Source organism: Pleurodeles waltl, chromosome 8 (assembly GCF_031143425.1).
Source record: "Pleurodeles waltl isolate 20211129_DDA chromosome 8, aPleWal1.hap1.20221129, whole genome shotgun sequence".
In the NCBI taxonomy this organism is placed as follows: domain Eukaryota; kingdom Metazoa; phylum Chordata; class Amphibia; order Caudata; family Salamandridae; genus Pleurodeles; species Pleurodeles waltl.
The window spans coordinates 1230191717-1230202297 of record NC_090447.1 but is presented as its reverse complement, the minus strand read 5'-3'; positions in this window follow the sequence as shown (position 1 = coordinate 1230202297).

Below are 10581 nucleotides of genomic sequence, written 5' to 3'. Positions count from 1 at the left end.
ACTCCATTGATGGTAGAATTGATTAATGGTTATTGATTATTGTTTGTTGATTATTGATTCTGTACGAAAACTATGGTAAGAACACCCTATATGAATCAAAAGGTTAATCAACCTATACACGTCCCCTTGTAAGTTTACTTATTATGGACCGATGCGCTAACACTAGCGAGGCTCAGGCAGGTTGACTTGCAGGTCCAGTGTAGCAGGTCAGCTGTGCAGTTGCAAGGAGGCCTCTGGAGCTTCTTGTGTCCCTGTAGCTTAAACAGTAGGTGAGCCAACTGGCCCTTGCAGTCAGGTTGGCCTGGGATAGAGGGAGCAGTTCTAGTCTTCCTTCTCAGAGAGCAAGGCAGTCCTCAAGCTGCAGGGAAGTCTTCTGGTAGCAGCACAGTAGTTCTCATGGGCTCAAGGCAGTCCTTGTTCAGCAATTTCAACAAGTCTGCAAGTGTACTGAAGAGTGTCTCAGGAAGTCCAATATTTAAACCCTGGTGCCAGGGTTTGTAGTGGGGGGGTTCTCTATACTACCCTCACATCTGGTTCTGGAAAGTTCATCCCTTCCTTGTCAAGTTTCCAAGAAGTCTAGGGTGACAAAAGACTAATGTTACGTTCCTTTGATCTTCTGGAGGCAGGCTCCTCAGGACCAGCTCAATCCTCAGCCATCATGGCAGTATGGCCAATCCTGCCCACCGCTAATCCGATTTTTGTGTCACTGTCTGAAAGGAATACACAAACCCCAAGAGCAGAGCCATTCACAGTCACATGACCTAGGGTATTGGCGAAAGGCACAAATGGTTGGGACAAGAATATATCAACTTTCTAAAAGTGCCATTTTCAGAATTGTGACTTCAAATCCGACTTTACCTGGAGTAATCAATCAATGCAACAGAGTCGCCCGATCACTTACTACTCTTAAGGGACCTTCGAGGGTCAATAAAAAGTAAAAACCCTGACCCCACACGTACTGTTGCATTGCTCGTCCAGTCATAAAGCCGTTCGATATTGATTTTAGGAGCAGGTTAACAAGGCCGGGAAATTGATCTACTGCTTCTCCCAGCTTGTGTGATGCCAGCAATACTAACTGCTGAGGGCCGACACACACAAATTGGAAGAAACTGGAAAAACCTTTGAGAACTATTGTATCTTATACAAGTGCAGACCCCCACCACTGCTGGAGGCCCTTCCACCTGATAGTGGCAGATCATCTGGTTTGTTCTCTTCCAGGCCCATTACAAGGAGATGGAGGCACCATTCACATTGGAGGGGTGGCAGGCCACCATCACGGCTGCCCCCTCAGGGTAAACTCCTGGTCTATATAAGTTCCCAGCTGAACTTTTTAAAAATTTCTACTGTCTCTTGGCACCCGACTTATTAAATAAGTTTGGGAAATGTGTGCTACAAAAAATCTAGGCCAAAATCTAGGCAAACGCCACACTTACCACCGTCCAGAAAACAGGTAAGCTGGCAAAATGTTGCTTCACCTACAGGCTCATTTCTCTTATAAACACGAAGGGTACAGTACCTGCGAAGAGTATGGCCTCAAGACTCACTACTATCTTTACATCATTGGTCCATGTAGACCAAAATAGCTTTATTCCTGGCAGAAGTATGTGCCACTGCATTTGTCGGCTTCAAGTGGTCCTGTCCCATCTAGACAAACTACACAACCCAAAGGCTCTTATTCAGGTTGACTATGAAAAAGCATTTGACACTGTCCCTTGACCACTCCTATTCCAAATACTCCAACGAACAAACTTTGGCCCTAAATTCCTTCCCCGTATCAAGGCCTTGTAGGACTCCCCAAGAGCAAGAGTATGGGTGAATGGGACACCTTTCACACTCTTTCCTATCCAAAGTGGTACCAGGCAGGGCATCCCCCTGTCACCCCTCCTCTTTGCTATGGCAAAAGAGCCACTGGCAAAACTGGATTAGGATAGATGTCCAGATCCAAGGATCTTCCTGGTCCCTGCATCATGAAGACAGAGTAGCGTTTTACGTCAATGGCATGCTACTGAACATTCAGTCACCTCAGACAGCTTTGCCATGGTTTAGCCAAATGTTGGACATCTATGGTGATGCCGCTAGGCTAAGGGTCAATTGGGATAAATCTAAATGCATGCACTTGACAGGCCCACCCCCAACATAACTGCTAGATGCTAGTTTGAGGATCACTCAGGGACCTTCCAGATATCACGGTATCACTTTCACCAGTACTCCACAAACTGTCTGGGACTTAAACACTGCTCCTATTCTGACATGAATGTGGACAGATTTGAACTCCAGGACATCCCACCCTTTAAATCTTCCAGGTAGAATAGCCCTGTACAAAATGTTGATCCTCTCTCGATTTCTACATGTATTACAGAATTATCCCTATATACTCTCCCTCCTTATTCTAGGACCTCCAGTCCATGCTGACTAGGTTCTACTCCAAGCAAGACACCCTGAGTATCATATGCAAAGTGCACAGAAACTCAATATGAGGGGGGTTTACGTGCTCCAGAGCTTTGCCTCTACTACTGGGTGACACACATGATATCCCTCAATCACTGGCTATTCTTGGACAGACAAGACTCCTCCTGGCACCTGGAGCTGCAAGTCCTTGAGCAATAGGGCATATGCAACTTCCTCTATGGAGGCCATCCCACTTAACATCTTTCCGCAGATATCTAGGATTTCCGTGATCTGCTGGCACATCATGCTAGCACGCATTTAATGTTTGGGGAGGCCAACGGTTCAGACTCCCCTATGGGAGGGATGTGGCTGTAGAAGGTAACCCACCTGGAGAGTTTCTGGGACTGGGACCAAACAGGAAACACAATACTGTGTGACTTATGGGAAACAGATCACACTGTCTCCTTTGATCATCTCTAAGTTGACTATAGTCTCCATAATTCAGAATTCTTTAAATACCTCCAGGTACGACATGCCCTTGATACCCACAAAGAGATACTTGAGGAGGTCCCTGAATTTAAGCCACTGGAGGCAAAAGTGACAGTGGGTCCTATCAACTGTAAGGGCATTTCCCAACTCTACACATCCCTCCTACTCAATGCTCCAGACCCCCTCTTAAAACTCCAATCAACTTGGGTGTCGTATTTAGAAGAACTCAATGATGAAGACTGGGGGAGGCACAAATGGCACTGTAGGTTTTGACCATTCCCTCAAATCTCAGTCTTGTACAATTCAATTATTTCCACCATACCTACTAATACCCAGATAGGCTTTGGAGGATGGGATGAGCAAGATCGCCCTCTGCACCCGCTGCACTGACCCAGAGAGGTCCTTCTTTCATGTCATATGGTCTTCTCCAGTCATTGTGACCTACTGGGTTATGATCTACATCTAGATTACACAAACACTGAATATTGTAGCAGAACTGTGCCTCAAGGTGGCACTCCTTGGGATCATGGATGGCTGGGTTGCTAATACATACCATAGAATATTTGTCAGCATTGAATATTTAGTGGCTGATGGTGACATTGCTTAGAAATGGAGATCCGCAGACCCTCCCCCCCTTTATATCCATGTGGTGCAGGGGAATGGACTTTTGCTGAATGGCAGAAAAATATATCTATATATGGCAAGGCTGTGTCAAGAAACACCGCAAGATATAGGAAAACTGGGATTTGGACTCCATATAAACACACACCAACTCAACTCTAAGTGGAACGAAAGCTTGTTGTAGATACTGCTCATGTGTTGCAAGGGAGAGGATGTGACACTCAAAAACTGTCCCTATTATATGATGCTATCTGGCTTTTTTCTTGTTGCTGTACACAAATTTAAAAAAGCAATTGAAAAAGTGCTATAAAATATATAACTTTATCATTAAATAAGGTTTTTAGTGTTTGAATATATTTATTAAATTTTGATTATACATGATGACAAGCATGCAACAAGTTGTTTGAGAATATAAGATAAATAAATATTCCTCACAGCTGGAGGGGAAAGTTTACAGAAGAATCAAAACCATATTCCAATTAAAAGAACAGCAGAGCCTGGGGACTGAAGCAGTTTTTATCAGTTTTAAATTCATTTTATTGTTTTAGAGTACAGCATTTGCTAACAATACATATTTCTTGCTCCCATGCATGCATTGTATCTGACAAAATCGTAATCCTCCACCCTCAAGTTCTCCCCCGCCACTGCCACGTCTGATAGTGTAGCCTAGGGGCAGTTTTGTCCCAGGGCATAGCTCCAATGGCCATTCCATGCTTATGGGATCTGAAAGTGGTTGTTTCAGGCAACTCATATCTTGGTGTGTTTGTGTGGACTGCCTGGTGATTTGGAGACTGCCTCCTCAGTGATTGGCAAGTAATCCACCCCAATCAACCATTTCTGGATAGCTTGGGGCACCTTGGATCTCCAATATTTGGCAATGCCATAGTTAGCAAGTACTCATCCAACCCCACACCCCCGGAGGCCATCCCATCCCAGAAATAATCTCAGTAGAGCCATTTTTTGTCACACCCTATAGGGAAGCCTATAAATCCTCCAGTGTGGAGAAAATTCTATCCCAATGAATGTAGCTGATCAGGCATTCCCAAATAGTATGTATCAATTTACCCATAGGATTTCTAATTTAAAGGCACTCAGGACTCGGGCCCTTCTCATTTTCCTCAATCTATGGGGTGTATAATAAACCCTATGAAGATATTTAGATTGGATCAACTTAAAGTGGTTTTTAAATTACAATTCTTTTGAGTCTAACCAACATATCACTATCTACTCCCATGTCAAAGTTACCACTTATTAAATATAATAAGTTACCCAGTGTTAGTCAATGGGGAAGATAGGCCTTCCAACAGTGAAAATGACTTTAGGAGTTTTCACCACTAGGGCATGTAAGACTTAAACCCACATGCCCTACTTTTTAAATACAATGCATCCTGCCCTATGAGTGTTTTGCCCCTACCTTAGGGGTTACTTATACATATTAACAAGGAAGGTTTAGGCCTGGCAAAAGGTTTCTTTTGCCAGGGCGAAATGGCAGATTAAAATTGCACTGCAGGATGCATTGGCAGGCCTGAGATGTTTTAAAAGGATACTTTAGTGGGTGGCACAATGGTTGCTGCAAGCCAACTAGTAGCTTTGTATTTATATGCCCTGGGTACATGTATTACCATCTAGTAGGGACTTAGGGCACATAATTAAATCAGCAGGAAACAGAACAATCATTAATTACACTTGGATACATGTGTCTCACGTGCATGGATGCTCTGATTTTCAAATTATTAGAAGACCAGATAGTGATCCCAATCAACAGAGCATATGTTTAAACATGGAAGTCAGTATGTTTTCAATAGAGTAATGAGTGTAGTGAAAACATAAGGAGATATTGAGCCACGAGATAGCTCATGCTCCCATGTGGGCTCCCTTTAAATCAGTTTCCAATAAGACACAGATAGGAAGACAGTTCTGATTCCGGGGACGTGTCAGAGCTTTTGCCTGGATGTAAAGCAGCCGGCAAGTTTACTTGTAGAGACGCTAAGCTACGACACTGCCAGTGCTCCTACTCTGCCTGCCTTCCTTCAAATACGAATCACTGTATCAATATGAAATATCCTTCATCTATTCACTTCTTAGTGTGGAGAGCCTATGATAGAGAATAAGAGAGCCCACAACCCAGAGGGAATATTATTAGTAGCTGGGGGCTACTCCAACAGGTTCACACTCCCTTGTACAGTCCTAAAGAGGCCGGAAATTGATTAGCTGAAACACGTCAACTGCATAATGAAAGGCGACCACAGAGATATTTAAAAAGGACGATTGATACATGGGCCTAATGTCATTGGATGTCCAGTATGCGAATATTAGGTGACAGCTATAACGAAGTAAAAGGGGACTACCTTATGACGGCTCCAGTGAGAAATACGTATTGTGGCATCTATTTATTAAGATACATAAGCGGGGACAGTTTGACTATAGTTTTAGGATATTGCGATGGCATTTAAAAGAAGAAATCACAAATATATAGTTTGATTTGAAATAAGCATTGACAAATTAATCATTGCTATATAGCAACACTGAAGGAGGTGTCTGGATAAAAAAATATGTTCTGTAAATGTACTGACAAATGATGGTTATGTCCAACAATAATTCATGTATTATTGTAGACCAGAGTTTAAATTGATCCTGTTAGTGTTACTGCTGTTGTTCTTCTATGTACCACTCAAAACGCTAGAGTGTTATTTTGACACCTTCCACCCCCAAACTCCCCCGTCCCCTCCCCCTCGTTCCCGGGGAATAAATTGGATACATGTAGTACCATCTACTAGTGACTTAGAGCACATATTTGTGGCAGCAGGAAACAAAACAATCATTGATTACACTTGCATAAATCTATATAACTTTCATGTATGCTTTGAGTCTCAAATTTTTAGAAGACCACCGAGTGATCATGAACCATAGAGCATTTGCTTAAACATGGAAGTTATTATGCGTTTATTAAAAGGCAGAGTGATAAGTCTAGTGAAAAAATAAAATGAAAGATACCATTGAATAATCAAATATCAGTACATTTAAACATGATCTGGAATAATTGAGGCAATGAGAACAATAGTAAAGGTCAGCTATAGTAAATGAAAGTTAGTGAGCTGATTGGGAAACCTTATGAGAAAATGTGTGGAACTTTGTATCATCTGTAGTCATGTTCACAAATAAATTAGTCCATAAAGAGAGTCACATGGATAAATTAATCTGCAGTGAAAAAAGACAAAATAGCAAACAAGCATTGGCAAAACCAATAGGTCTTGCATTTATGAGATTTTTTTTTTCTGTTTTAGAAAGCCGCTAGGTCTTGGCAATAGGAGAGCTATTGGTTTTGTAAATGACATAGGCCCTCATTATGACATTGGCGGTAAAAATCGAATACCGCTGCGGTGACTGCCGCCAACATACCGCCGCGGAGGCGAACATCCGTCTGGCAGATTATGGCACAAAACCGTCAGAAAACAGCCACAACCACAAATCCGCCAGACCCACTGAATGTGATAAACTGACAGAGCTACCACCCATACCGTTACACCACCAAAACAACGCCCTCCAAATAATGACCCACAAGTCACCACAGCAGACATTCAACAACGGTAAACCATTGGCGGTGAACACCGCCGCGGCAGATATGGCCACCCAAAAACAAAACAAGACAACATTGGCCAGAACAAAAAACCCACACCTGATACAAATACACACACCTCACACACCCACCAAAAGCACTATAAAACACACACCCACAAATGTCTGCAAACACGACAAGACGTTTACACTTTGTGAGGGCAATCCAAAAGAGAACTGCACACACATCACAACTATCTATTCAGCTGACATGCACCACACACCCCACCACATCACCCCTGCACAACCTACACACACCACACAACCCCCATGTCCCCACAAAGGCACCCCCATTTCCCTGATGAGGAGTTGCGGGTCATGGTTAAGGAAATAGTCAGAGTAGAGCCACCAGCTGCTTGGAGCACTGGTACAGCAGATATCCATTGCCAGAAACATGGAGCTATGGCAGGGGATCGTGGACAGGGTGAACGCCGTGGGACAGCATCCACAAACAAGGGATGGCATAAGGAAGAGGTGGAACGACCTACGGGGAAGGTGTGTTCCGTAGCAGCAAGGCACCACCTCGCTGTCCAGAGGACTGGGGGTGGACCCTCACCTCCTCCCCCACAGCTGACAGCATGGGAGGAGCAAGTCTTGGCAATCCTGCATCATGAGGGTCTCATTGGAGTTGTCGGAGGACTGGACACTGGTGAGTTGCCATTTACTACCTATCACCCTGCATACCTGCATTCCAGCTCGACCCTGACTCCCATCACTCCACTCCATCCCACACAGTGCACCACCACAATCAACAAACCTAAATGCCATGCCCTGTATGCCATACCCACTGCATGCACATCCCTTCCAGCCCTGCATGTACACCCACCACCATTGTATGCATAGCATGGAGAACTAACAATTCCACAATCCATCACCATACACAAACAAATGTGTAGCATAATACACCACTTACATCCCCACAGGTGCCCCAGCCAATCTCAGCAGCAAGGGGGTGCACGGCTACCCAGTCCCCCACCAGAAGATGTCCCCAGTGATGACAGCAACTCTGGAGCTCTGGATTTTGATGAACTCCCTGGCCCATCAGGGACCACTGATCAGTGAGCTACCCCAGCCCACACCCAGTCCACCACAGAGCCTCCCCCCCTCAGTATCCAACACCACAGCAGCCACCCAACGTCCCCAGACCTCTGTTCCCAGGACACATCAATCAGCAGAGTGCCCACCTGTACATGGACCCCAGTCCACATCTCACAGGCAAGATAATGAGGGTCCAGGGGTTAGTGGCAGTGGGCACACCGTTCAGGGGACACAGGAACAGGAGGCCACGGACAGTCGGAGGACAGCTGTGTGCCAAGGGGAGGACAGACCCAGGGAACCGACTGCCCAGGAGACTGACCTGGGGGCATATCAACAATCCCAGGACAAGATGGGTCAGGTGGTAAACATCATGCAGGACAACCAGTGGCTGAGGGGGGAACACCACCAGGAGATCAAGCAAGAATTGCAGGCCCTGAACACCACCATGGTCTCCATTGCAGGGGTGCTGGGTGACATGGCCAATATCATGAGGGAATACACAGCACACCAGCAGGCCCCTTCTACTTGCCAGTTACTGATCAGCCCTCCACATCTGCTGCAGCTAGTGGACAGGAGGCCCTGCCACAGGACCCACAGGCCACCAGCACCCTTCGCCTTGCAGAAGGTGAACCACCCCGCAAATGGTCCCTGCGACCCAGACAGACACCAGAGACACTTGCCAAGACAAAGACCACCACCAGGAAGTGATGCCCTCCTGAATGTCCCCCTTGTGTTCCACTGTGTCACCTTGTCCACTTTGAACTGCCATTGCTCCCCTTCCTATGGCCCCTTGGACACTGGACCTGTGCTACAAACAAGCTGGCCCACTCCAATGAACTATTCCCAACCATCACCCCACTCTATTGCACTTCCCATTGTATACCGATTTAAAATAAACACCCCTGGACACAACTTGAGAAACAGTGCTTTATCTACAGGTAATGTACAATGTATAGAACTGTAATGAACTGCATTATCCTGAGTAAATGTCCAGTAACATGCTGACAAATCCTACGAATGTGTCTCAGCAGTCTGTACACATCACAGCAGTACACTGTTAGAACAACACCAACATCTGCAAGAAGGGATGGCATAGGTGACAGTCAGGTGGGATGCAAAGGTAATGACTTGCATTATGCTACAGCCACACAGCACAACACTGAAATGTAGAAATGTTTACTTCAACAGTCTTACCTGAGTGTTATTGGAAGTACTGCAGGATCAAATGTGATCTGTTGTCCACATTCTCCTCCTCTTCCCCCTCCTCATTGTCCTCGGTGTCCACTACTGCACAGCTACATTGTCACCCCTCTCCTCCTGCAGATAGGGCACATGCCGTCTGAGGGCCAAATTGTGCAACATGCAGCACACAACAACAATTCTGCAGACCTTCTCAGGGGAGTAGCACAGGGATCCACCTGTCAGATGGAGGCACCTGAACCTAGCCTTCAGGAGCCCAAAGGTCCTATCGACAATCTTCCTGGTATGCCCATGAGCATCATTGTACATATTCTCAGCCCCAGTTCTCGGATTCCTAATAGGGGTCAGGAGCCAAGACAGGTTTGGGTAGCCGGAATCATCAACAAGAAGTAAGGGACACAAGAAGAAAGGGACACACATTAGCCCTGCACAATGGCATGATCTATGACTTGTGAAGGCATACACTGACATACATTGGGTGGGGACTCAGGCTCACCTATTAGCCACACTCTGTGCCTCTGTAGTTGTGCCATCAGCTGTGAGACACTGCTACTCCTCAGGACAAAGGCATCATGCACCTACCCAGGATACTTGGCAGTGACGTGGGAGATGTACTAGTCGGCAAGGCACACCATCTGGACACTGAGTGAGTGGAAACTCTTCCGATTCCTGTACACTTGTTCAATTGCCCTGGGGGGGACTAAGGCAATATGGGTCCAGTCAATGGCACCAATTACATGTGGTATATGTCCCATTGATTAGAATCAAGCCTTCACAGCGGGTAAATCATCTACCTGGGGAATGTGATGTAGCTGCAAATGTGTTTGAGCAAGGCAGTCAAAACCCTTGCAAGCACAATAGAGAATGTTGGCTGTGACATTCCTGCAGCTAAGCCCACTGTCACCTGGAAAGAGCCAATTGCCAGGAAATGGAGCACTGAGAGTACCTGCAAAAGAGGGGGTATTATTGTGGTGCAACGGATAGCAGGTAGCAGATCAGGCTCCAATTGTGCATACAGGTCTGTAATTGTGGCCCTGTCCAGACAATAGGTGAATATGATGTGCCTGTCCTCCAGTATTGCCAAGTCCACAAGGGGTCTGTACATGGGTGCTTGCATCCTCCTCCTCCTATTTCTCTGCAGTGTTTTGTACCTAAGGGACCCAAAAGTAAGAAGGGAGTGACTACAGGAAACATGAACACACTACTAGCAGTGTACACAGAGCATGCTTG